This window comes from Lepisosteus platostomus, chromosome 11, assembly GCF_059453375.1.
Source record: "Lepisosteus platostomus isolate fLepPlt1 chromosome 11, fLepPlt1.hap1, whole genome shotgun sequence".
In the NCBI taxonomy this organism is placed as follows: Eukaryota; Metazoa; Chordata; class Actinopteri; order Semionotiformes; family Lepisosteidae; genus Lepisosteus; species Lepisosteus platostomus.
Window position 1 is genome coordinate 19,453,275 of NC_142621.1, and position 25,216 is coordinate 19,478,490.

At 37.9% G+C, this 25,216-nt stretch overlaps 1 pseudogene; it reads right to left on the minus strand.

Annotated features, from left to right (window-relative positions):
- Window positions 1-2,776: 2,776 nt before the first annotated feature.
- Window positions 2,777-3,413, minus strand: LOC148652133 (guanine nucleotide-binding protein subunit beta-like protein 1 pseudogene; annotated as a pseudogene).
- Window positions 3,414-25,216: the final 21,803 nt, after the last annotated feature.

The window sequence follows — 25,216 nt, forward strand, 5'->3', positions numbered from 1 at the left end:
AGGGTACTCAAATGCAACATAATAATAAAAACACATAAAACAATTCATGCACCTTGACATTCCGTGCAACATAAAATTGATTTTGGCCCTGTATGTGAACAAAAAGTCAAAACGATCTGTAAAACCAGACATTAACGTTTGAGATCTTTGGAGGTCTCTTTGGGGTTCGCACTGCACAGTCAAAACTGCTTAGCCTCTAAGATGTGAGAGAAGAGCAACCCAGTCTGGTATGGCTGGGGGCCAAGCTGATGAATTAGACACTTGTGAAGTGGGTCTGACTGACAACACTAGAAAGTGAAAAGCATCAGTTTCTCAGGCACGCAAATACAGCATGTGCATCAGTGGTACCAGGTTCCAATCCCTGCTTCTGCAGTCCGGACTCAACCCTGCCTAGCCTTTCCATTCTGCACTCTCTGTCTCTGTGCAGAAAGGCCTTTTTTCTAGTCTCTCCCACACACTTCAACAATGATCAAGGCCTCTCTTGGAACATAACCAGGAACCCACAGAGTGACATAATCTCTTCTGCCGACAACATACACACAATGAGGAGGTCAATAAATGGTACTGCCCAGATTAAAGATTCTCAGCTGGTTTGCACAACTTGACATTGTTAGCAGCTGTACTGGTATAATAACTTCACTTTTAAATCGGCTGTCAAAGTTGTTTGGAATACAAAATGTCATGTATTTTGAAGAACTACCAGAAAAAATCCCTTCCTTTTGATGGACTTTTTGGTAATTCCATAGAACAGGGAAAACACACAGTCAGAATACAGTGTCTTTTGAAAGATCCTATGTTCTCAGTATTTTTATCTTGAGAAGCTTAAAATAAACATTATGTTGAAACCCACATAAGAAGAACTGCTCCAGTCATGTTTCACTTTCGCTTTAGACACTTAGTGTACTGAACTACCTTCTCCTAAACAGAACAAGGAAAGTTTTTTTTATGCAAGTCACTTTTCTAAAATTACATTTCAAATACATACATAGCCAAAGAATGCTTTTGAAATTGAGACACAATGTGATCAGGTTTTAAACTTGTTTCAGCTATCTTCTACTTTCTTCAAAAGTATCCCAATGCAGAAATCATAAAAAACATAAAGACATGGGAAATATAACCGTTATTATACCGCTATTCTTGACTCTAAATACTCAACTAATAACAACAGTAACATAATGTTTATGCTTAAATAGCCATTTATTATTCCAAACATCTTGTGGGGTGCTGTGAATGGCACCCACTTACGGCACTGTTGTGGTACCCACAATAATTCAGGTCTTCATGAACAACATTTCCCAGCTCAGCTGCGTTGCCTAGGAGCCAGACTCTGCAGATCTGTCTTGAAAGGGCAATGTGTCGGTCAGCATCCTCACGTTACCTTAAGTCTGGGCTAATGACACATGCATCCTGAGCCCTTGCCACTCACGTTAATCCTGATGAATGCTGTCTAGCAAGGAAATATTAGTCTAATCCTCTTTGTGACGGGGATCTGCCTCTGCTGATACTAATTTAAGCAATGTGACAATGGAGATCAGAACCTGCCCGTTTGTGAGATTACCATGTCAAGTTGCCTGTCTGTGTAATTTACTTTTTAAATGCCATGCCATGGTCAGCATGACTAATGTCAATTTTCAGGGTCATTGACTTTGAGATAGTCTGACCCCAAGCCACGATAAGGGAATGTGAAAGATCTGTGATTAATTTACAATGTATTTCCACAGTCTTAAGGTCTTTTTAAAATTTTTTTTATTAAATGTCAGGAAAAAACAAAGACACACAAATATACATACAAAGAGAGGAAAAAAGACATCCACTGACACAGAAAAAAAGTACTCAACTATTAATATTTAAATATCTTTAGAAGGCTTACAAATGAAACCAAGATAAAAAAATAAATAAAAGCATCAAAGATTCTTTAGTTTTAATCACATAAGCACAGATAATCATATATAGAAAAATCTCTCTTGTTCAAAATAACATCACTCCTTTAACAGAAATAACATTTTTACTCAGTCCCACTTGATTGCTGTCAGTGTCACGATTGCAGTCCCTCCTCCTTAAGAGCGCTCCGGCTCTTTTCAATTTGGACTTATTCTGTGCACCTGCCACTTGTTCCAGCCTCCTTCCCGTCCCCCTTGAAAGCCAGACACTCAGTCAGTTCCGGCCTCTGCATCTGATTTCCGTATCGTGCGAGCCCAGGTCCTGATGCGTCTGGCTCCGTCATGGTTTTAAGTCTCTGTTCCTGTTCCCCTTGCCGGTTCCGACCCGGTTCCTGATTTTAATCTTCTGTTTCGGATGGATCGCCTGGCCATGGACTCTAGCTTGTTTTTGGATTCCCTGTCTGGATTATTTTTGGATTGTTTGCCTCGGCCACACCTCCCCCGTGCACCAGCGCACTTTGGACACGCCCCCCTGTTTTCATCCCCATATTTCTGCATGACTTTCCCCCAGTGTTTCCTCACTATTTAGGATTGTGTCATCTGCATAGGGTCCGGAAAGAACTGTTCCGTTACAGTCAGGACCTGGAACAGGATAATGTGTTTCTGAAACATAATGTAGACTGCTTTCTACCAGCCTCAAATCCAAGGAAAGAACAAAATTGCTTAAAAGGCAGTGCCGGATTTCCTTTGCCACCTTGCTATGCAATGATGTTCCAGAATCCAGTACTGAAAACACTCCAAGCACGTGAACCCAGTCCACTCCATGAGCAAAGACCGGTGTGATCTACGTGTCCAGCCCTGCGAGGCATTACCACTACTCTCTAGGGGAGGTAGTTCTAGGTATATATCGACCACACGCTAATGCGCTGGTCAATGGATCCAGCAACCACAAGCCTCTGGCTAGCCTCTGGTGGTCATGCCGAAGCCAAGTTCCTCTGGTCCTCCCGGATAGACAGACAGGAAATCTCTACTGAGACCTGCAGCTGGAGTGTTTGCTCTCCACCAGGTGACCAGGCCCCGATGGTGGTTGCAGAGCCCGCAACACTTCTCAGCTTCCCCTGGTTAAAGTCAAGGCACATAACCAGCTGTGCAAAGGCAGACAGGCGGCTCTACAGCCTCCGCATGGAGAAATCCACAGGGTGACCGAGCCGTCCTCGTGGCCTGAAAGTAGCCGGGGACCGCAGCCGGAGTCAGGCTGCCAGAGCCTCGGACACATGGGCATGCCCAGCCAAGCCTCTGGGTTTGGGCTGCAGAGTGGCACCTGCTGGGGGTCACGCACACCCGCGCATTGGCCAAATCTGCTCCGGTGAGCGCGAGCAGCCAGTGCCCGATCTCCTACTTCAATACAGATCCCTGGCAGAAGCCCACACTCCCTATGAAGAGGAAGCTGGTTCACTGGCCCCTCCCCTTGCTCAGTACCCACATGCATACACGCATGTCCAGGCCCCGGCTGGAGAGTCTCTCTGGCTGCATACAGTATGTGCATGTACCAGCCCTGGCTTCAGCACACCCGGAGAGTCATTCCAGTCCCTCGGGTCCAACACGACCGGAGAGTCTTAATGTCTAATGAAATGTTTTGGTCACATATTTTCCAGACGGCTTTCAAAAAGAAAGTTACAAACATGACAAATATAGCATATCATTCTGTGCAACCTTTAAACAAGTGTTTGATTAAATGGAAATGAAATGATGTGATAATCCATATGTGGTATGGATGTCAGATGTCACAGCTAAACATTTTTTTTTCTGTTGGTCTGAATGCAAGAATTCTAAACTGCACAGACCTGCCAGGAGTCCTTTCTTGATATGTGCAGCTACACGTGATTCATAAGCTCTTCTAGGCATTTAACTGTCTTTTTTCGAAGTTCCCAGAAACCAAAATTTGTTTGTTCTGAAAAGAATGAGCAAATATATGCTTCCAGTAAGTAAAACACTATTTGCAATGCTATAAATTAACCCAAATAGTCACTCATCTAGTTTTTAAGTATTATATGTTTTGGGTTCTGGAAAAAAAATATTTTTGTGGTACTGTATCTGTCTTTGCATTCAATAAATTAGAGATTTTCCATTTAGCTTATTGATTGAAGGTATTACAGTTTTCCCATGGGGACTAGTTCACTGAGATTAATTTAGCCAAATGCACAGTAATGTATTAATAAAGAATTTATTGAGCGCTCGTCTCCTGATCTTTCTGGCCTTTATCTAAAGTGCTTCTTTAAAACCCATAGGTGAACGGTCCCTGTTGTAGGTCTGTATTGCTGATTGACAATATGAACGGTTGGAAAGGATTGAACTTTGAGGAAGGCATTAAATTGTCTCTTTGCAAACAATGCTTTGTTTGTCATTCATGGTTATGGAATCAGTGTTTAGTAAAGTGACTATACGCCCCAGTAATCATTTAGACAAATGGTTTTAAAGGTTATTTCAAAACTAAAGAATTGTGTACTGAAGACCTATTGTGAAACCTTGTCTAAGTTGGTATTAGAGCTTTTATTAAAATGAATAAGCATCATAAAGCACTTTTTCTGCCATTTCTTAGGTTTCTTTCTGTTTTTCTAAATAATATGGGATTTCACATGTAATATTTTACTTTACAAAATGTCTTCCACAGTTCAAAGGCTTGTAGTGTATTAAAAACAAAAACAGAAACAAGTTAAATCAGTACACGTTTGACATTATTTTGTGATTTAATATAAAAAAGCCTTAATGCTATCTGTGCTTTGTCTTCACAGAGGAAGTTGATCTGCACTGCTACAACAGAACAAAGCACATACAGACATGATGTGAACATTCAGTCACAAGTCAGAATATATAATCTGTATTTAATGATGGGATTTAGTAGGAGACGATAACATACTCTGTCAAGGCCACTGCAGTCTGGCTGCGTTTGCATTAACAGGTTAGCGGTTAGCCGCCCCGACGTTGCAAGTGTTTCTCTCATTTCCCATAAGTGCCATACAACCTAGGTCAAAGCCATTGGTTTACAGGCCCTCTTTGAAGGAGTAGGTGTACTTTTCTGGTAACTGTATACATTATCATAGTGCAATATCAAAACAAAACTGTCTCAGGCTGTCTGACTGATTAGACAGTTCTGTCTAAGAATCCCAGTGATCTGGCAGAAAAGAAAGGTCACGGGGGGGGGGGGGGGGGAGTGAAAGAGGTCACATTAACACTCCTAATTCAGAGCACATGGTTCCCAGTTGAATTTTAAAGGTGTCAAGTACCACTTCCAGAGAACGTTCTTTATGAAAGCAGAGATACAGTATATCAATGTTCATTTTGGGATGGTGCTGAAACTTTTTTTGGAATGTTTATAATTTTACATTCTTTTGTTCTTTACAAGAAAAAATGAAATGAGCACACAGCAACAGAATAAAAGGATAATTTGAAAACCAAACCGGCGAACAAAAACAGTTCTAATAAGATAGAAGGTTTCCTGTGATGAAGACGAGATTTACAATCTGGGATCTTGAAATATGGAAGTGCAAAAAAGCGAATGTAGTGCAAGTAATGTTTCCCAGCAATAAAAGGGTGTTGTTTCAGTTTGTATCTTAGAAGTGCGACAAAGCAACTGCATTAGTCTTATATTCAGTACTGCTTCACGTCATAAGCGTTCTTAACTCACAATTAAGATATCAGAAATAAGAGCTGCTATTTTTATCTCACACTCCTACACATGACCTAGCAAATACAGGTTTCAACTTGTTGAAGAGTTGCTGGAATATACTTGTTATGTTTCAAGCATAATGAAATTCTAAAGCAGGTACTATTAATACTGTTCACTGTGTACAAGATTACTAAAAAGTAGGCATTCTCTCCCTTTAGATACAGTACTAACCTGTTCAGGAATTTCATCTGTGGAGGTGGTGTTAATTCAGAAAGAAAAACAAGGCAAATAACATGAATTTATTTGTTGATGGAAATATTCACTGCAGACCCACATTTAGCTAATGCTCCCAAATTTGGAATCACTTATTCTTGCAAATTCAGCTAATCTTTGCTGTCCACTTCTTTTCTCAGACTTCTATAGAGTCAGACATGGGAAAATTGGAGGGATGCAGGTGCAGCTGTCATTGATAACAGTGCGAACTCACAAACGCCAGGCAAGTCAAAGGGTCACTTCTGTGTCAGACTGAGGACACCCCGGCCCTCGGTGGACATACTGCTCCCCAGGCAGTGCTGCTATAGGAATCACAGTCACAGATGGCTAATGACATTGTACAGATGTGAACTCCTGTTATCTTAACATAAGCGTTTACAAAAGCAGTGGCCAGGTCCAGGAAGAGACATAATTATGTAAAATTGGTGCCTGCAAAGAGTTTAGAATGTTTAGAATCTGTTGATAAGGAGGATAAACACCTGACTTAGTGATGCATCAAAGCAGTGTATAGAATTGATTCATAAGAGAGTAGAGAACATAATACATAGTTCACACACCCTGGGCATAACTGAGAAAACCCGCAAGACTGGAAAAAGACCAGATAAAGTGGGATATTACAAACCAGAGCAAGTTGTGTTCTAGTTATTTAATTCAGGAACTAATTTCCGAAAGTCTTAACTAAAACTACATGGTTTCCTGACTGCATTGTACCATGTGTATGCCAACCAAAGGTCTTTACAATGTTTGTTGAGCCTTTTAAAGTTCACTTTATCTAAACTCAGTTTAAATAATAAAAACACTAACAAATTACTTGCTTAACAATTCATTTCAGCTCACTGCAGGTTGAAGGAGGAAGGGCAGCCATGCATCGTGAAAAGCCATATGTATGATCAGAGAGTTGACATCAATTGGAAGAGCAGTGCATCTCTTAGTCCTGCAGGGGCTCAGGATATCACAGCAGTCTCTGTTATAACGAAGCTGAGAGAGTTCTGCCTGATTAATGCCAGACAGAACACAGCCATAAAGCTGACAGTTGTGTGCCACCATTTGGCAATGCTTTTGTTGGAAGAATCAGAATGACAGATAAAGATGCTGAATGGCCACAGAGTCCTTAGGTAAGGTAATATTATGCATTGCCCTTTACCAGACCTTGTCTAGCACATGTAAGTTGTAATCAGCTGAATCACATAATTATGATTTAGTTACCTCTCCTGCTGGGGGTCTTAGTCTGACTCATCCTAACTGGATGTCTACAGTGAAAAATAAGTTAGTCTGTCTCACACTCTTTATAACACACGCATAAATGTATGAGATGTCACGAGATGTTTTATATATAATGCGTATGAACTGTAACATTAACACTTATTTCTTAAAAAGGTGTCCCTTTAGCAGAGATGAATTCATGGGAAGTGGATCAATGTATTGCACACCAACGCTTTAGATAATCATACCTCCAAGAGAGCTTCACATACTGTATGTTAAGCACAACCTAATGTCATACAATTATGTATGTTTCCCCCAGGGCCACTTCTATGCATTTTTCATAATCATTGCACAAATAATATTAACTAAAGTTAATGTTTTTCAGCAAAAGATAACTATTAGGATCGAGTGTCCCATCAGTGTTGCAGATTCCTCCCATCTCCCAAGAATATGCTGGCTAGGTCTAACTGTAAATGTTCCCTTTCCCCATATCCCTGTGATAGGCTAGACTCCCAAGGTCTAGAACAGTCAGTCTCACTCCTGCCTTGTTCCTTTATAGTCTCTGGGTTCTTCACAGCATCATCAGGACAAGTGGATTTCTGTTAATGGGTGTATAGATTATTTTATTTAAGACTAAACTAATGTTTTCCAAACTGTCTTAAACATTGCTTAAAGTAAGTGTGAGTTATGTGAAAAAATTACAACAACAGAAGATGATCAAAAATTTTAAAAAAGTGGAAAATAGCATTGAAATAAAAACATACTTTTAAAACAGCATTTCTTTGCAGCTGTTGAACAGGCCAACCCAACCTAATAAACCCTGTGACCTCTGAAAGAGGATCCCAACAGCAAGAGCATGAAAAAAAATGGTCTACAGTCTGATTTGCTTCAGTCCAGCTGGGCTTTAGTTGGCTCTGAGAGATTAGCAGCTGAGCAACTGGAAAAGATGGAACCAGGGTTATAAAATTAAACACTGCAAAGGTTTACATGAATAAAATGCAGCATTTTTTCACAAGTCACATTTCTGCTGCATGTGCTGGAGCCCTGGTATGGTGTATAGGAGTTGGAACTGTCTTTTTTTCTTCTTTTCCTTTCTGTGAAATAGAATCTCACAGCTTGCAGCACAATCCTGAGTTTTCTGAATCTAAACCAGATGTGTGAGAAAACTCAGTCTATATTACAATGTGTGGTGAAACAGCCTTTGGGGGGAGTAAAAACACAGCCTGTTGCTAGGCAATGCAAATAACAAAACAAGTCAAGGCCTAACTGACAGAGCAGGTTTTGCTTTGTATTATGGAGAAAAAAAAATTCTGAGAAAAATTTGGATGGTGAGGAGGTGTTTTCTCAATGAAAAACTGTAGTTTTTTAAACCTACCACATTAAAAGCATAGACAAAAAAACATTTCCAGCTATTTACTTATTGGAAATTATTATAGTTGCAGTGAAAATGATTAACTTAAAGGTTTTTCCAAAGCATGTTGTTATTAAAAAAGTGTTTTTAAATGGCTATCACAAGTCCATCTTTTTTCCTACAGATTCATGTAATTCAAGGTCACAGGGAAGCAATAGTCTATCCCAGCAAACAATAAGAGTAAGGCAGGCTACATCCTGGACGGGATGCCAGTTCGTCGCAGGGCAGGCACACACTCACACCAGGGCCAGTTTTCCCAGAAGCCAAGTAACCTACCGGTTACCGGATACCGGTTACCGGTATGTCTGGACTGTAGAAGGAAACTCCCATGAACACAGGGAGAACATACAGACTCCACACAGATAGCACACCAAGTCCAGAGCTGAACCCAGGCCACCAGCACTGCAAGGCAGCAATGCTAAACACTGCCACACCATGCCACCCTCATACTCAAGAAGTACTTTTTTAGGTATGCTTCCAGTAATTAGCTCAGATAACTTCAGTTAATTGAATTGATATTTTCCACAGAATATATGTAAAGGATAAAGGATTTTAGTGTTTAAAAGTTTGACATATAATTTTTATCACAATGTTAGCCTAGCAACTAACTTTGAATTACTTTGAATTACTCTTTAAGGGCTGCCTATTTGATATTAATTCATGCATGGGTGTATCAATCAAATATTTGCTGATTCTTTCCAGTAAATTCTAATCTACTTAATCTAGAAAGAATACAAGTCATGCGTCACAATATCTTGATTTTCTTGCAAAGATTGTGTTGAAAACAATCCGTGTCCTGCCTTCTCCATCAGAGTTCAGTGATGAATGTTGAATAGGGTGTGGCATGGTGGGGAACATATTTATGCTTTGTGACTGGTTACACTTCAGATGCTAAAACACATCAAAGTTTTCACCTCAGACCTCTGCTCTCAGGATTGCTAATAAGCTGTAAATGGCCGATTGATTTTATGGCTTTCAGTTTTGCTTGTTTTCTCTCTAAGAGGATAACAGTTTGCATGACTCAAAATGCTTATTATTTCTCTTTCAGAAAAGGTTTTATTGTTTCTTATAGTGCCAGACTTCTATTATACTGTAAATTTTAGTTTCAAATGTGTAACAAACATAGTGAGAGATTCGGAATCACTATCTGATACCTGCTTGGTCATTTACTACCAATAGTATCATCTCTGTGAATATGTTCTTGTCTCATTGACCTCTGTAATTAAATCTTTTCAGAGGTGGGAACAAAGAACATGAACTAGAGACATGAACATACAGTGTGCAAGATATACTACAGAATTGGGTTGTTTTCTGTAAAGTGATTTTACAGTGTGTTTCCTTTGCAAATGTACTGCATTTTTATATTACAAGGTTGTCACGGCAAATGATGCTAGTGAACAAGTAGCGTAAACTCTTCCTTCTTGACCAAAATTTTCAAAATCCAATGCCCCATTTAAGGGCCTGGGGACACTACTGTAGAAGGGGGGGGGGGGGGGGGTAGCTTTCTGATGAGACTTTAAACCAAGACATTAAATCATGATTATACAATACCCACGAGGGACATCGTGGAATTAGCTATCGTTTGGGAGGATTTTGCTGGTCTACAGAGATCTGCATGGAGTACTGACATACAGAAGACAAGATGGATGGATTAATACCCTTATTCATTTATCCCTTTTTTTAATTGTATAATGTTTGCATGCCCAAAGGGGTTGGGCAGCCAGTTGACCTTGGACCCCTAGAGGTGTTTTTTTTCTTTACAAAGGCGTTTTTGGTTCCTCTTCTCCGTTGTCTTCTGGTCTTTTCTGTTCTGTATTCACACCATGTACTGTATGGTCACTTTCTTTGTCAAGTGCCTTGGGGCAACCTTGTTGTGAAAGGCACTATGTAAAAAAAAAAAAAGAATTTAATTTAATTGAATTATTTGGTCATTAAAAATCCTGGTACTGTTGATTTAAGTCTGTTGTCCCGGTTAAATCCCACTCAAAACAAATTTGATCTTGCGTCCCAAAGGTTGCCCTTTAATTCAAATGAGAAAGCAATGTCTCACATCTCCAGATGGCCACATCTCTAAATTTTAAATGACTGTCACATGGATGCTGAACATCGTTGGTGGACAGATTAGGATCCATCCTGCATGCAAAGCACTTTGAGATCTTTCATTTAAAATGAAAAATAGGAATGCAAATAATTATTATTTATTCTACTTTTTAACATATACTACATCAGTTTTTTCAGGACAAAGTGTTTTTGTTATCTCTGTATACAATTACACCATTTTATTATATATTTTTATTAAACTTACATTAAAAGCTCAGAAAATTCTGAGTCTTACAATCTTAGATTTCCATTTCCCAGATTTTGTCATATTTCTGTAGCCTTAAATGCTTTCACTGGTGCTTATCCTAGCCCCATCCACTTGTAGAATATGTCTTAGGAATTTTCTTGCCTGGAATAGAACTCTTTGTTTTCCTGGAAACCTCTTGTTTTTTTTAAGTGCTGGCTGCTGACCATGGGGACTTTGCTAAGTGAATAATATTTAACTACACAAAGTTAATACTGGCATCAGGATAGCAATATTCTTAGAAGATTCAATGTTTGTCTCTGTAATGAAGTCCAAAAATCCCAGATAAGACAAACACTTTCATTCGTTGTTTGTACAGACAATGGTATGTGTAGGCCCAGAAATAAAGATCCATGGTGTGTGTTTTTCTCAGACACAGAAGAAAAATTTGACATGATGCTTTCATATGAGAGAAAGATTTGTGTAAAACCTTTTTTATTGTAGCTTGGTTGATGAAAATACAAATGCCACACGAGAAAAAGCAAAAGGCAAGTGGTTTAACTGCATCCCTTTGCAAAAGGAACTGAAGGGTTTTGCACACTTTTCACTGCTGGTTAACATCAATTAATTGACAAACAATAGCCCCAAATAGGAGACCTTTGGTGGGTGACTTGGTCCAGTGGGATATGTGGTATCGAGAAGCAAAAAAGAGACCAGTCCTTTGCTTAAGCACATAGTTGATATGCAGACATCAGGGCTCATGGAAGGTGACAGCTATTTTATTATTACTGAGAATTTAACAGTTTTGTTACAAATGTCCCACTCACCAGTCTTCAGCATTTGTGGGTTGAGTAGGACAACATGGGGTTATCTAAGGTTCAGAGACCAGCAAACAGGCACATTGTCTAGTCTATATAAGATTAAAGGGATAGAATCTCACAAAGCATCACTACACACTGGTACAAAGTTGACTTTTGCATCTGCCCCCCTATTGATAATCCCTGCTTAAGACACATGTAAATTGGTCATAGATCTTCTAGTCAGTGCATCTGCTAAAATGTATTTGCCATTTGTCTGATTATAACTTTATAACTTTGAAATAAATTTGTTGCAGTTATAAAAATTATATTTTGTTTTAAGATCATTAATCTGTTCCTTCAGCTGTTTACTTACTAAATCTGGTTTTGTACACCCCATTCTTCAGTATTGATTGTCCTTAAAATAATAAAAAAAACTAGTTTTAGTTTAAATATTTTCAGGTTTGCAACTTGACAGTTTTAGCAGTTGTCCATCAATGTTGTGATACTGCAAATATCCAGAATATTTTTTAGGGTTGAGATGTATTCAGAATAACTCTGGTGAAAGTTCACATCCATGATTTGGTACATAACACAATTTCCAATAATGAATAGAAACCATATCCAAAGATAATGAGGTGCTGACCGAATCATGAACACCAGAAGGATATGTTTCATCTATTTAAATGAGATAGAGTCTTGCTAGATAAATGGAATACATTAAATTTGGATAATTTGTAGCCTAAGTACCTTAGATTAAATCTCAATAGATATAATTAGATTGATGCCCTTTCCTTCCTCGACAGATATTTAAAGCATTATGTGGGTCTGCAATCAGTTTTGTACATTCTTTTGTCCAAAAAATGCTCACTGTTTCCAGAGAAAGTGGCACCATAAACTTCAGAAGAATATTTAGTATGAATTCAATAAATGTCGATTCAATAAATTGTGAATATATGGTGTAAATACTGTATGATATATTTTTTACACAAAACAAACAAAGAAGTACAGTATTCACAATGTTAGGTTGGGTGCTCTGCTTTGCCCCTTGTTCACCTTATCAAAAATTTACCCAGACTTTCTGATATGCACTGTTCACCCTTTGAAGTCATTAATTGCTCCCTTTAGCGTTGGGCTGATAGATCTTGTTCTTAGTTGAGAAAATGAGAATCGTACCTCAAGCCACACTGACTCGTAATTATGTGGTTTAACCTTATGCTGGATGTAATTAGCCAAAGGATGTTTCACAAATGGGGTCCATAACCTCTTCTTAACTTCAACAGACCCTTCTTCAGTCTGCTGAAGTGGTTTATCTGATATAAATCTTGAATAGCTTCAGACGTACCACAACAAAGCTCGTGTCTGTATTTGCTTTGACATGTAAAGTAAAGGAGTTCATAATTTTGGCCAGGTGTAAGAATTGCTGTTAGGAAAATGTTGGAAAACAAGAGTTCTCTTCTTAGCAACGCTTTCTATTTATAGATAGAGCTGTCATGACGATGGTGCATTTACCTTAAGGCTGTGGAATTTGGATGAGGTTCTGGGAAAAAATAATAGTACAGTATATAGTTTCTTGAGAACTTTGAGCTTTGAAATGACTGGTAAGACATAATATTTAACATTGATAATTTCTAAGCCTTATCACAGGTGTTTTTCTGAAAAATATTATATTTATATGACAACTTCCTTCTTAAAACAATTACTCTGATATAAATATCAAGGTATTGTTTTATTACAATTAACCCGCTACTTCTTGTCCACATATATCCTCTGTACCCTCCTGTCACATGCCTTGTTCAATTTTCACAAAACATATATGTAGATCTGCTCCTTTATGTTGGCTTCCATCTATGGAATCTAGTTTTTTTAGAGTTCATAGCATAACACTCTAGACCTACCATTTATAGTAAATTAAGGATGCATTATGCATTATGACAACATAATTTTGCAAGCTCTTAGCCAAAGCATAATCAATAAAATGTTTCCTTGTTTTTCTTGCTTATCTGATATGGTTTTTGATAAGCATCAGTTACATTTCTACTCACAGTGCCTTGCGCCCAGTGAGACTGCAGTGGAACATGATGGATACACACTGTGTAGCCATGACTCATCGAGACAGGGAGAACATGATCTTGAAGTAATTTAACACATCTGCTAAAAGAAGACCTTGTTTCTTCAGACATGAGCTTTGTCCATAATATAATGTTTTAGTGTGCCTTTTTCATGGCACTGGGGCTGTGAAAACCTGCGTTGTGAGACGTGAAATATCAGAGCAGAACTGAAAGGTATGGGATAGTGGTGTAGTTGGGAGTACGCATGAGGCAGTACTGATGAAATCCTGACTTCTTAGCTTCATAAAAATATCTTCCATTACTGTTCTCCATACAGAAAAACTTAGTGGCCAGTCTAAGAGAGAAGGAAAAAATACACTGCCCCAGGGGCTGCAGGCTGAATGCCTGTTTTATATCTTTCAAGGTTAAGCCCCTCTCTAAATCAAGTCTGTGCATAATTTCCAGACCCCGGGATTTCCCTTTGTGTCTAAGAGTGGGTTTGAGTTTAGAGTTCCTTCTCAAAGAGTGTCAGGTGGAGTCCTTAAGCCAAGCTTTGGAATAGAAGGTAGGTGTGACAAGGACAAAGAAGTACCTCTTCAAGTTCAAGCAAGCTTTCTCAGCGGCAGTCAATGCACCTTTGTAAAGAACTATTTCGCTGAGCCTTGCAACTGCCAGATATCTCCCTAGGGCTTCTCCCTCCTGCCAGTCTGCACTCTCCCTGGGGAGAGGAAAAAAGAAAATGATGACATCCTAGATCAATGCAAATTAAGAAAAATTAGACTAAGAGCCATGCTTAGAGACATGGTCCCACCATGGCCCCACTGATAATGGAAAAAATGCTTAGCTGCTTTTTTGAATGTTTTTTTTCAACTAATAGAGCTAAAACAGTGGTCTCAGACCAGACATGTTTTCTGAAACATAAAATAAAAATAATATTTTAAAAACATCAAATAAATGCTGTAACTAAACTATTAATTGTGTGGATAGAAACAACTTAACTTTAGTGTGCCAATTTTACCAGGAAAGAAAGGAAAATACAATAGAAACAGTAACATGCACCAACAGAAGCTAATCCCAGTTTTCTTGAAAAGGGGGAAGATTGACCCATTAATTGCCCCCTGGGTTCCGGATGATGTTGGACTCTAAACAATGTTGGGAGAAACCATACTGTAGCAATGCCCATCATTATCAGTGTCTAGCTTATCCCTTCTCCGAAGAAGTCAAAGTAGTTTCCAATACAGTGATATTACACAACTGACAGAAAACAGTAACACATTAATGCAATAGGAAATTATGAATATCATCATATTAACACAGGAATAAACATCCATTTACATAAAAGGAATGCCTCTATTAACATTAAGTTACAGAACCCAGTACCCATGGCTGTTCCAAAACTGATGAGTTTTTTTCAAACAATGCCAACAGCAACAAAGCCTAATCTTCTGAGAGTGAATTTATTTATCTAATGATTAAACATAAGCTAAGAATGACTGAAAATCATATTCTGCAGTGCATCTGTAAGCAGTAAATCACTCTGAACAAATACTGTATAAACTGTACATGAGTATCTCATTTATTAAAGTGGAAAAGAGACAATGCTTGAAAAAAGATAGAGAAGATAGGTACTGTAGGGCTGTTTTTGCTGTGGGAAAGGCTAAAGATTATGGAGCAGGCTGAAGAAGTAGTAAGTGGGGATATGTCTCACAGGAGAGAATGGCTGGTGAAAGATTAGATAAAACTTCTTCTGCCCTTGGTCAGTGGAAATTTTTGTGTCTGTTTAAAGAAAACAAGTGAAAAGCATTTAAAGGCCGATCTGTCGGGACTACAGAATTTAATTTGTATAATGGATTTGCAAAGTCAAACAGTCTCTAGTTTAAATTTTATTTTTTACAGCATTGCCCTTTTAAACTCATATGTTTACAAAAAATAACAGAGGACAGCTGTTAGAATGGGCAGAATGCTTTTTTCTTTTAACAGATTTAATTTAAACCGTTCCATCCATCCATTTACAAACCACTTTATCCAATACAGGGTCATGGAGGAGACAGTTCCTATCCCAGAAAGCAATAGGAGCAAGTCAGGGAACCCTGGATGGGATGGCAGTCCATTTCAAGGAAGGCACACACAGGCACACACTCACACCAGGGCCAATTTTCCCAGAAGCCAATTAATCTACCACTCTTTGGACTGTGAGAGGAAACCAGAGCACCCAGAGAAAAACCCATATGAACAATGGGAGAACAAACAAACTCTATGCAGATTGTAATGAAGTGTTCTTTCAGGACCCTATGCGGGGAACACAATCCGGGGAGGAGTGAGGAAAACACGTGGAAAAAGGCATGCAAGGGGCTGGAAGGAAAACAGGGGGGCATGTCTATGGTGCGCTGGTGTTCAGGGGAGGTGTGGCCGAGGGAAACAGTCCAAGGGAGTCCGAGTCAAATCCATTATTGGCAATAGTCCAAGACTGGGTGATCCATCCTGACGAAGACGAACAAAGTTAAAAGCCGGAGCGGGATCCGGTGGAGAGACGGGGGAATAAAAGGGGGGTCACGGGACCAGATGCTCCCTAATCCCGGACTCTGAAGGTCAGGACGCCGTGATGAAGCCTGTGCCATCGAGTCGCTCCTGGACTCGCGGATAGACAGGCTTCCGGGTGTCCATCTTCCAAAGCTGAGCCCAGATGGGCAGGAACATCTGGCTTTTATGAGACAGAGGGCAGGAACCAGAGGCAGGTGCAGGAGATCAGTAGAAAACAAGGAAGGGCTGGAGCGTCCTTTTATGAGCGTGACACAGATAGGTATTGAACACACTCTGGTTATTGAACACAGGGCCCCAGTGCTGTGACGCAATACTTACAACTCTGCTACCATGGAAAATCTCTTATACTGTATACTGTAGCTCAGTTAACCTTTGTATCTTGGTTATCTTGGTTGGTTACCAGCAGCCATATCACTCTGCAACTCACAACTGGCATCCCACTGAAGCTAACCAGGTGTGAGCCTGGTCAGTACCTGGATAGGAGACCTCCTGGGAAAAACTAAGGTTGCTGATTGAAGAGGTGTTAGTGGGGCCAGCAGGGGGCACTCACCCTGCAGTCCATGTGGGTCCTAATGCCCTAGTATGGTGACGGGGACTATACTTTAAACAGGCGCCTTCCTTCGGATGAGATGTAAAACCGAGGTCCTGACTCTCTGTGGTCATTAAAAATCCCAGGCCATTTCTCAAAAAGAGTAGGGGTGTAACCCCAGCGTCCTGGCCAAATTTCCCATTGGCCCTTACCAATCATGGCCTCCTAATAATCCCTATCTATAAATTTGCTTCATTACTCTGCTCTCCTCCCCACTGATAACTGATTGGTGGTGAGCGTTCTGGCACATCCAAGTGGATGCTGCACATTGGTGATGGTGGTGGAGGGAAGTCCCCATTACAAGTAAAGTGCTTTGAGTGGAGTGTCCAGAAAAGCACTATATAAGTGTAAGCAATTATTAATTAGTCATTATTATTATCTTCCATGATATTCTACATGGTGCACTTGAGTGAACAAAGTACATATTTGATTCTGGACATATATAGTAGGTATATTTGTTTTATAAATGCTGGGTAGTGGTTTGTTTCAATTATGTTTTACACGACTATTCCCATTACTCATTTATACTGTTTTCCTAACATTTGCTAGAGAAGCACTATTTTTACCACCATGCATTCCCAGGTGGAGAAATTAGTTCATCTATAGCGATTTGTGGGAGTGCAGTAAAGGACCAGAAAGGCTCTTTGTAGCTGCTGGCCTTCTCTGGACTTCTGCAGTAGCTAGTTTCTAAACTCCACCCGGAGTGACTGATACCAAAAGAATCCTTTCCTCTCTGAAAGGCAGAACATTGTAGCTTCCACTTCTCAGCAGAAGGTCATCTACCATACCATGGTTGAAACAGCAGGGCTCCAGTCCATATACACTTTCAATAAATGAATGGGTGTTAGCTGAAAGTGTGTGGTTAACCTTTGCGTAGAATTAACTCTTTGGTCACACACTTCTCACATTTCTCTGTAAGTCATCTTGGATGAATACTGTGTTTTCCTGATTACTGAAAATATACAAAAAACCCTGTTGCTTTTAAATGAAATGAAAGATAGTTCGGCCTAGTGTAAAAGGCCACAGGATTTTCAAAAGGGCAGTTGGTAATACCTTCCCACATCCTCTAACTTTCACTTTACTGCTCTGAGTTCACAGAAGCACCTGAACTCTCTGAAATATAAGTTAAGCCATTTGTGACCTATGGCTCTGTATTGCATGTATGTAACGATAAATATCTAAACTCTTTGCATTTGTTTTGTGTGACCACAATATCCCATACTGCAGATTGTTATAGAGCTGGTGTAGGAACTTATCTCAGTATATGCAATTTAACACTTTCTCTTTCTCCTGTAACTGCTTAAGATGTAAAGTGGTACTATTTGTGGATTTTTTGTAGTTGAAAACAATTAGCATGATTAGAGGGAGAGAAAGACATCTCTTGTCAGGGATCAATTATTGTATTTTTAGGAAACCACAATAATGCATTCAGTACAATGCTTCAGTTTCTGTATGCTTTTCTGTCAGTCTGTCATTCAATTTTCAATTGAATGATTCTCCCCACTACTTATATTTGCATTCTGTACATTACTGGGAAATTCCACATAATGAGACAGTTAGACAGTTTGCCTTATAGTTTTAATTTACTGGAAAATGCTTGTCTTTCTTATTAGTATTCAGTCTGGGTACACTGATTATCACTTAATGTAACTTGTTGGAGAAAGTTATTCACTAGTTAAAAGCTGTATTTATTTTTTAAAAGAAGTTGTATTTGTATTTAGTCATCATTTGTTTCCTATACTTAAAACATTGGATAGGTACATCTGCTCAGTGCCTAAAGGGTGATAGTAAATGTTTTCTTGAGAAAATCCTGTGAACTGAAATCCAGATACTATTTTCATATTGGTAAGCAGGATGATAATGAAATTCCCTGGGAAGAACTGTGCTGAGAGTTTTTATGAACTGAAGGTACCCATGAGAACTGAGGGGAAAACCCAGTTAAAACGTGATTAGGAAATTCTACAAAGCGTTCTTCAGGTTATTTGTTCACTGCAAATACTTTGAAAATTATAAGCAGTGGAACATTATTACCTTTCAACAACTGTTAAAACAGTCTGAAAATAAATGGTTTCTGAAATTAAAATGATTTTATATTCAACACAAAGTCACCACAGCACACATTAAACACATTAAAAGGGTGGACTGATGGCACTGTGGCTAAGGATCTGCGCCTGTGGCTGGAAGGTTGCTGGTTTAAATCCCGCGGCCGGCAGAGGAATCCTACTCTGTTTGGCCCCTGAGCAAGGCCTTTAACCCTAGCTGCTCCAGGGGCGCCGTATATATGGCTGACCCTGCGCTCTGATCCCAAGCTTCTCTCTTCCTGTCTGTCTGCCTGTGTGTCTCATGGAGAAGCTGGGATTTGTGAAAAGTAAAATCCCTAATGCAAGAAATTGTATATGGCTAATAAAGTGATCTTGTCCTATCTTCAACAGTATGACGGCTGCAGGCTCTGCATTGTGCTGCAAATATCCTCTGTTCCTTAAGCATTGTCCATACACACACTCCAAAGTCAGACAACTGCACACACTCTCACAACCTGAAGCTATCATGTAGACCGCTGTCTGCATCCACTCAAAGACACACTGAATTATTTAGTTAACATTAAGAGAAGGCACTGGAACAAAGGTGGGGGGAAGCTGTCTCTGGGGGATTTTGTTTCTGTTTCTGACAAATGAGGAGAGAAGCTGGAGGTCTGCAGCAACCCCCCCCCTCAGGTCTGTGTGGCATGAATCAGCGTATTGTCATGTGACCACCGGGAGATCCCTGCACAGTAGCCTGAGTCACATGAGTAACTGGAATCGTCCTCTCCTGCCAAGCACTGATTCCCAGAAATGGGGTCCTGATGGCTGTTACAGCTGCCCCATGTGAGACTGGTACTGCATATAACTGCACACTCCTTTGTGACAGTATATCGCCACTGATTGTGCTTTTTAGGAATATCTCTAAGATGTATACCTTCTAATTCTAATTAATTTATTTTTGCATGGTGTATGAAGCACTCTGATTCATTCACAACATATAGAAAATGATACTCCTGAGTTGTGAAACAGAGATTAACTATAAACTCCAAGAAGATATGAGCAGAACATCTCCCTACATTTTGTCTCAACTGGGCTGTAATCAGAAATATTAAACAGTGTGTAATTCTGGTAAAACCTGTCTACATCAATACAAGCTGTGGATTTTAAACTTAACTCAACATGTATGGCCTTGGTTTAACATGCAAAAAATGAATATGAAACTGGAAATCAAACGGTTAACCAAACCAGGGAGAATTGAATGACACTGCAGTACTCAAGGGAATAAACGATGAGTGAGCATTAGATGTTGTTATTGTCAGCACCATTGTGCAGCTGTAAAATCTTAAGTAGAGATAACTACCACCTGAATTAAATTATTGAGGGGGTAGACAAGGACTTTGAAGAGGAAATTATTTTGGTGGTTCTCTTCATTTGAGATAATGAACGTTCCTTTATTGTAAGAGATGCAACACAACAAATGGTCTTCAAAAGAAGTGCTTGAGTGGGCAAATTAAATGTCTGGCGTGCATTGAGCCTTACAGACGCTCCAGTAATCCTCTGGAAGTTGAGTCTATTTTTGAACTGCCCTCCCTGAGATGGATTTCTGAATCCATTTTGCACCTCTTTGAGACTTCCACACAGGGTCTCCATATGAGACAGGTCAAAGTAAAACCTTCACCAAACTTCTATTCACCAAATTAAAAAAACTTTTGGAAAATATCATTTTCAAAGTATTGTTATCATAAATCAGAAAATATATCAAAATGCATTTAAATGTTGATTTACATTTAAATAAATGTACTGTATTTTAAAACCCATTGTTATGTATTGAAATATATTTCTAGATAATTATTTTTTAATGTTGCAATCTATGTCTTACATATACTTTCAGTATGTGTCTCTTTATGTTTCTCATCCTTGTCAGGATAGGAATTTCAGTTGTAACCATTTTTGCTGCAGGAAACTATATTTATTTTCCACATTTCAGCAGCTGGGAATTAAAAACAACCTTAATCTCCTGTTAACTCTACAAATAAGGTACTATTTTTGTTTTATAAAAATTTGAAAAAGCTCAAGTGTAACCTGAAAAATCTTTGCAAGGGCAAGTCTACAGATAGCATCTCTGAGTCCATCTTCATACTTTCTATGAAGTTTTAGTCATTTTGCAGTGATATACTTTTAAGTGAATTAGCAGGATTGAATAAGTGAATTATTAGGATTAAAATGAATAAATAGGTTTATTATAGTACCCTTTCCATGCATACACATGGCTTTTTATTTAAAAGTAAAGTGTGTTTTCAGACCTTTATTCAGCTGTTAACTACTCTGTATGAGCCTGGTTTATTTCAATTAAATGGAAGAACTTGTTCAGTTAAACTCTGCTGGTGGACTCTCTATACTGTGCTTTCACCACAACTTGCAAAACTTGCCTGAAAACACTATTAGATGATCAAACCAAGTTTTAAAAGAAAATTGTTTTAATTATTGTTTTCAATGTTATTCATATTTCTTGCAATTTTCTGGAGTTGTTGTTGTGTTACTTTTTTATTTTGCTTTCAAATAATTCCTTCCAGTGTAGCAAGCATTGAGATCATTATAGTGAAAACTGATCTATAAATATAAATTGTTACTGTTTTATTGACTCCATGTTTCTTGGAATTGCACATTATAAATATCAATGCCAAATCATTAATCATTATTTTTATAATTATAAAAACAATCTACGTTATTTTCATCATAGTTATGCGGACACATATGCAATCACACAAAAACTGAACATTTAAAAACAAAACAAGTAATTCATGCAATTTCCAAATAGAATAGTTGGGAAATAAAAATTAAAGCTATATTTACTCTTTATAAAAAAAACAGCTCTTTAAATAAATTAAAACTAAAAATTTAAAACAATAAGGGAAGCTATTCTGCTGATTGTTAAAACACATTCTTCAGGCAACTTTTTGCACAGACCAATCTTACCAAACAAGGAAACAACATTCTCACCAGAAGCAGTTCATCTAGCATGTCGATGTAAGTAATTTAGCAGTGTTCTTTGCCAATTTGTTTTTCATGCTAAGAAGGATTACTTTTGCTGAGATTTCAGCATCTAGTTCTTTCATGCTTGGTGTGTTCTTTTTTGCGTGCCCTTTTCAGAATTGTATATACTATATAGTGTATCATGTGCAGTATATGTGTATAATGTTATCTATACATTTCGTTTCTTCATTTGACACACATCAATGATGGTTTATGTATAATTAAGTAGAAATTGATATATGTCTAGAATCTTTCAAATGTATTTTAGTAAATATGTCTGCTAGGTCTTTTATGTTATGATTTACTACATAAGTAATATACTGTACACTTTCTCTAAATGTCCTATCTTCAAGGTTTGAGTATTGACTTTGAGAGCCAGGGGCCCCTGTATATACAGGAAAGGAGGCCTGTCGTTGAGGTGCTAACTCCCAGTTAGGAGAGGTCCTCCTCTCTTGTTGGCACCGGCCCACAAAGTCTCACTCTAATTTACTGGTCCTGTTTCTGGCAGCAGCTGTAGACATTCTGTGCCTTGGATTGGTAATTGTTGCCAGAAGAAGGGGGAGGTCAAAAAGACTGCACTCTTAAAAAGGAAAAAAAAAAAGATTAACTTGCATTAGACTTATTGATCTATCCATGGATACAGTATATCTGTTATATAAGTTGCTGACTTAAGCACTGGCACATTGAATCAGCCAATTTAAAACATGAGTGCCAGTACTTAAGTATTATAACTGATAAATACATATGGCTAAACAGCAATTATCACATTTAATAAATTAGTAGGCAACTTTCTAACAGAAATACTAATACTTTGGTCTACAAACAGCAATATGATGTGTTTGTCACTCATTACTTATCAGTAGTAGCAGTAGTGATAATGGGCACGAAGGATCCTAAGGGTATGTGTAAGTTTTCACATACAGTACTACTTACAAATTAAACTCTCATTTTCCATTTACAAACCATACATTCTCTTTTCCCCTTCATGAATTCCTAAGAGATAAAAAAGAATATGTTCATGCTACATTGTAGTCACATATTAATGACAATGGATTATGGAAAGTTCCGTGCTAGAATTCAAGAAGGATGAACAAATTCAACTGAGATTAATTGCCTTTTACTGAAACACTATGCTGCAAAAAAAGGTTAAATTTGTTTTACAGAGAAGAATGTTTTCCATAAGACCTGTTGTTGACTGCTGAGTTACAATGAAGTGCAAGTTGTGCAGAACTTTTTGTTAGAATCTGAATTGGTTCTTTCTTTCAGGAATCCTAAAAATGTATAAAAGTATACATGATTTACAAATATGTGTGGTAACAGTCTAAATTGATTAGTTTTTGTTTATTTAGTAGTAGTTTGAGATTAAGCAGATAAAGTGGTTTGTATTTGGAATTTGGGAAAGAAATGCTGATCTTCCTTTTTTCTATATGCTGCATACACTAAGTAATCCAGAGGAGAAAGTGAGTAACACAGGTTTGTGAGGAGATATCTCATTATTATATTATATGTTGTATTATTATGGCCCTTGTTATTGCTATTTAAAATCTAAGTTCATATTTAAGGAAGGAAAAATTAGGTTGTTCAAATCATACAGGACTTCTTTTGTTGGTTTCCATTAAAAGGCTGGGAGACCAATTTTTCCCTTAATCGAAAAAAATAGGTGGCATAGGACATGTTTGTAGTTTCACACTCACAAACGTTTTCACTACTGCACTTCTTTCACAATGTTGGGATTCACATCCAGTTTTTAATCATCATATTAAAGAAGAAACTGGTTTCAAGTCTCAGCCTGAAAGTTATCTTTCACATCTTGATAGAGAACCAGTGGAAAATCTGAACAGCAAGACCATTGTTGCACGCTATAAATTTCATACATTGAATTCATGGCTTAGTGTTTTTATTGAATTACATTCTTTTAAAAACATATTACTAGAACTGGCAAGGCTTCTGTATGTTTATTTGTTTTTATCTTTTTGAATAACATTTGAATACATTTTCTGTGATTTCATGTACCTATGACTGCAAACAATGAGTGTACTTGACAGAAATCAATTATTAAATTAAATTTTAGATTTTATATTATTAATACATCAAAAAGTCTTATATGAATGTTTATTACTTTGTCAAAAATTTATTGGTTTGTCGCAGTTATGTTGCACCTACAGTATACTCGGGAAACAAACATGCCATAACATGTTTTTATAAGAGAAATGCTTTTATAAGCTGAATAATAATTTTTGTATTTCTGCCTCTTAGGTTTGGCTAGGAAAAGAAGAACCAGATATTTTGAGTATTTCACTGTATTCAAATAGTGTCTTTTTTAAGAAGCATTATGTTAATCTATATGAAAATATGGTATAATATTTATTTTTGTGTCATTCCCTGAACCTTTATAGCCATAGACCTGTGTTTATATCAGCAGCTTAGATGTAATGTGAAATATATTTTATGCAGTGGCCATCAATGGGATTTCATGTTTAGGTGAAAAAGATCACCACCATAGTTAAGCATGAGGCCTTTTAGACAAAATTGCAGGTCTGCCTGCACAAGCTAAGAGGTGTCTGATTACACCTGCAAGACATGTTTCAAGCCCATCTCTCATTTCTTACCATTAATAATACAAGGGGTTAATTAATGTGTTCAAGATTTAAGGCAGATGTAACCAGGCCCCAGTCAGAAAATTAAAAGGGGTGTTTCTCAAACTCACAAGTTTGTTCATTCCACTTGCCCCAGGTTCCAAAATAACAGGTGTAAGGAACTGTTTGACTGTTCCTTTGTATCTATGTTTGCATTTTAAAGTACACATTCCTGTCCCTAAATAAACTTTAGACTGTCATATATGGCAAAAAAGTCCTTAGAGAAAAATAAACTTAATTTTAAACTTCAGAACAGCTTAGGTTTTGTTTCTGATACAAAATTACTAGTTTTAAAAGCAGAGGTTTCATAATGCACTTCTAAAAACAATGTTTTCTCACAATTTCTCCCAGTATTACTGGGCGCAGGTCCTTGCTCTGAATATTGGTGCATGGTATAGTCTTGCACTGCTTTTTTGTACCATCTTGTGTAGAGCTTGTGGTTGTAGTTTCTCAATCTGAAATGTCTGTGGTTTTCTTTTATTGTCTGAACCACACCATTCCCAGAAAGGTGGAAAGCAGATACTGGTATTTCAATATACTGCAAAGTTGTTGTTTTTTGTTTGCAAAGACTGCTAGCATAAAATTAAATACAAAATTAAATAAAATGACAATTCACATTTATATTCAATTTGTCCAAAAAAAGCAACTGATATATAAAAAGTAAAATAATTTATTTCCATTCTGCAATCTCATTTTATCATTTCTATTTTGAGGTTGAATTATCTAAAGCATTAATAACAAGTACGTTCCAGCATGTGAAATAAAGATTGTATAGTCTGTAACTAATGAAAGATGTGAAAATCTTCTGTCAGAGATGTGAACTGTAGCAC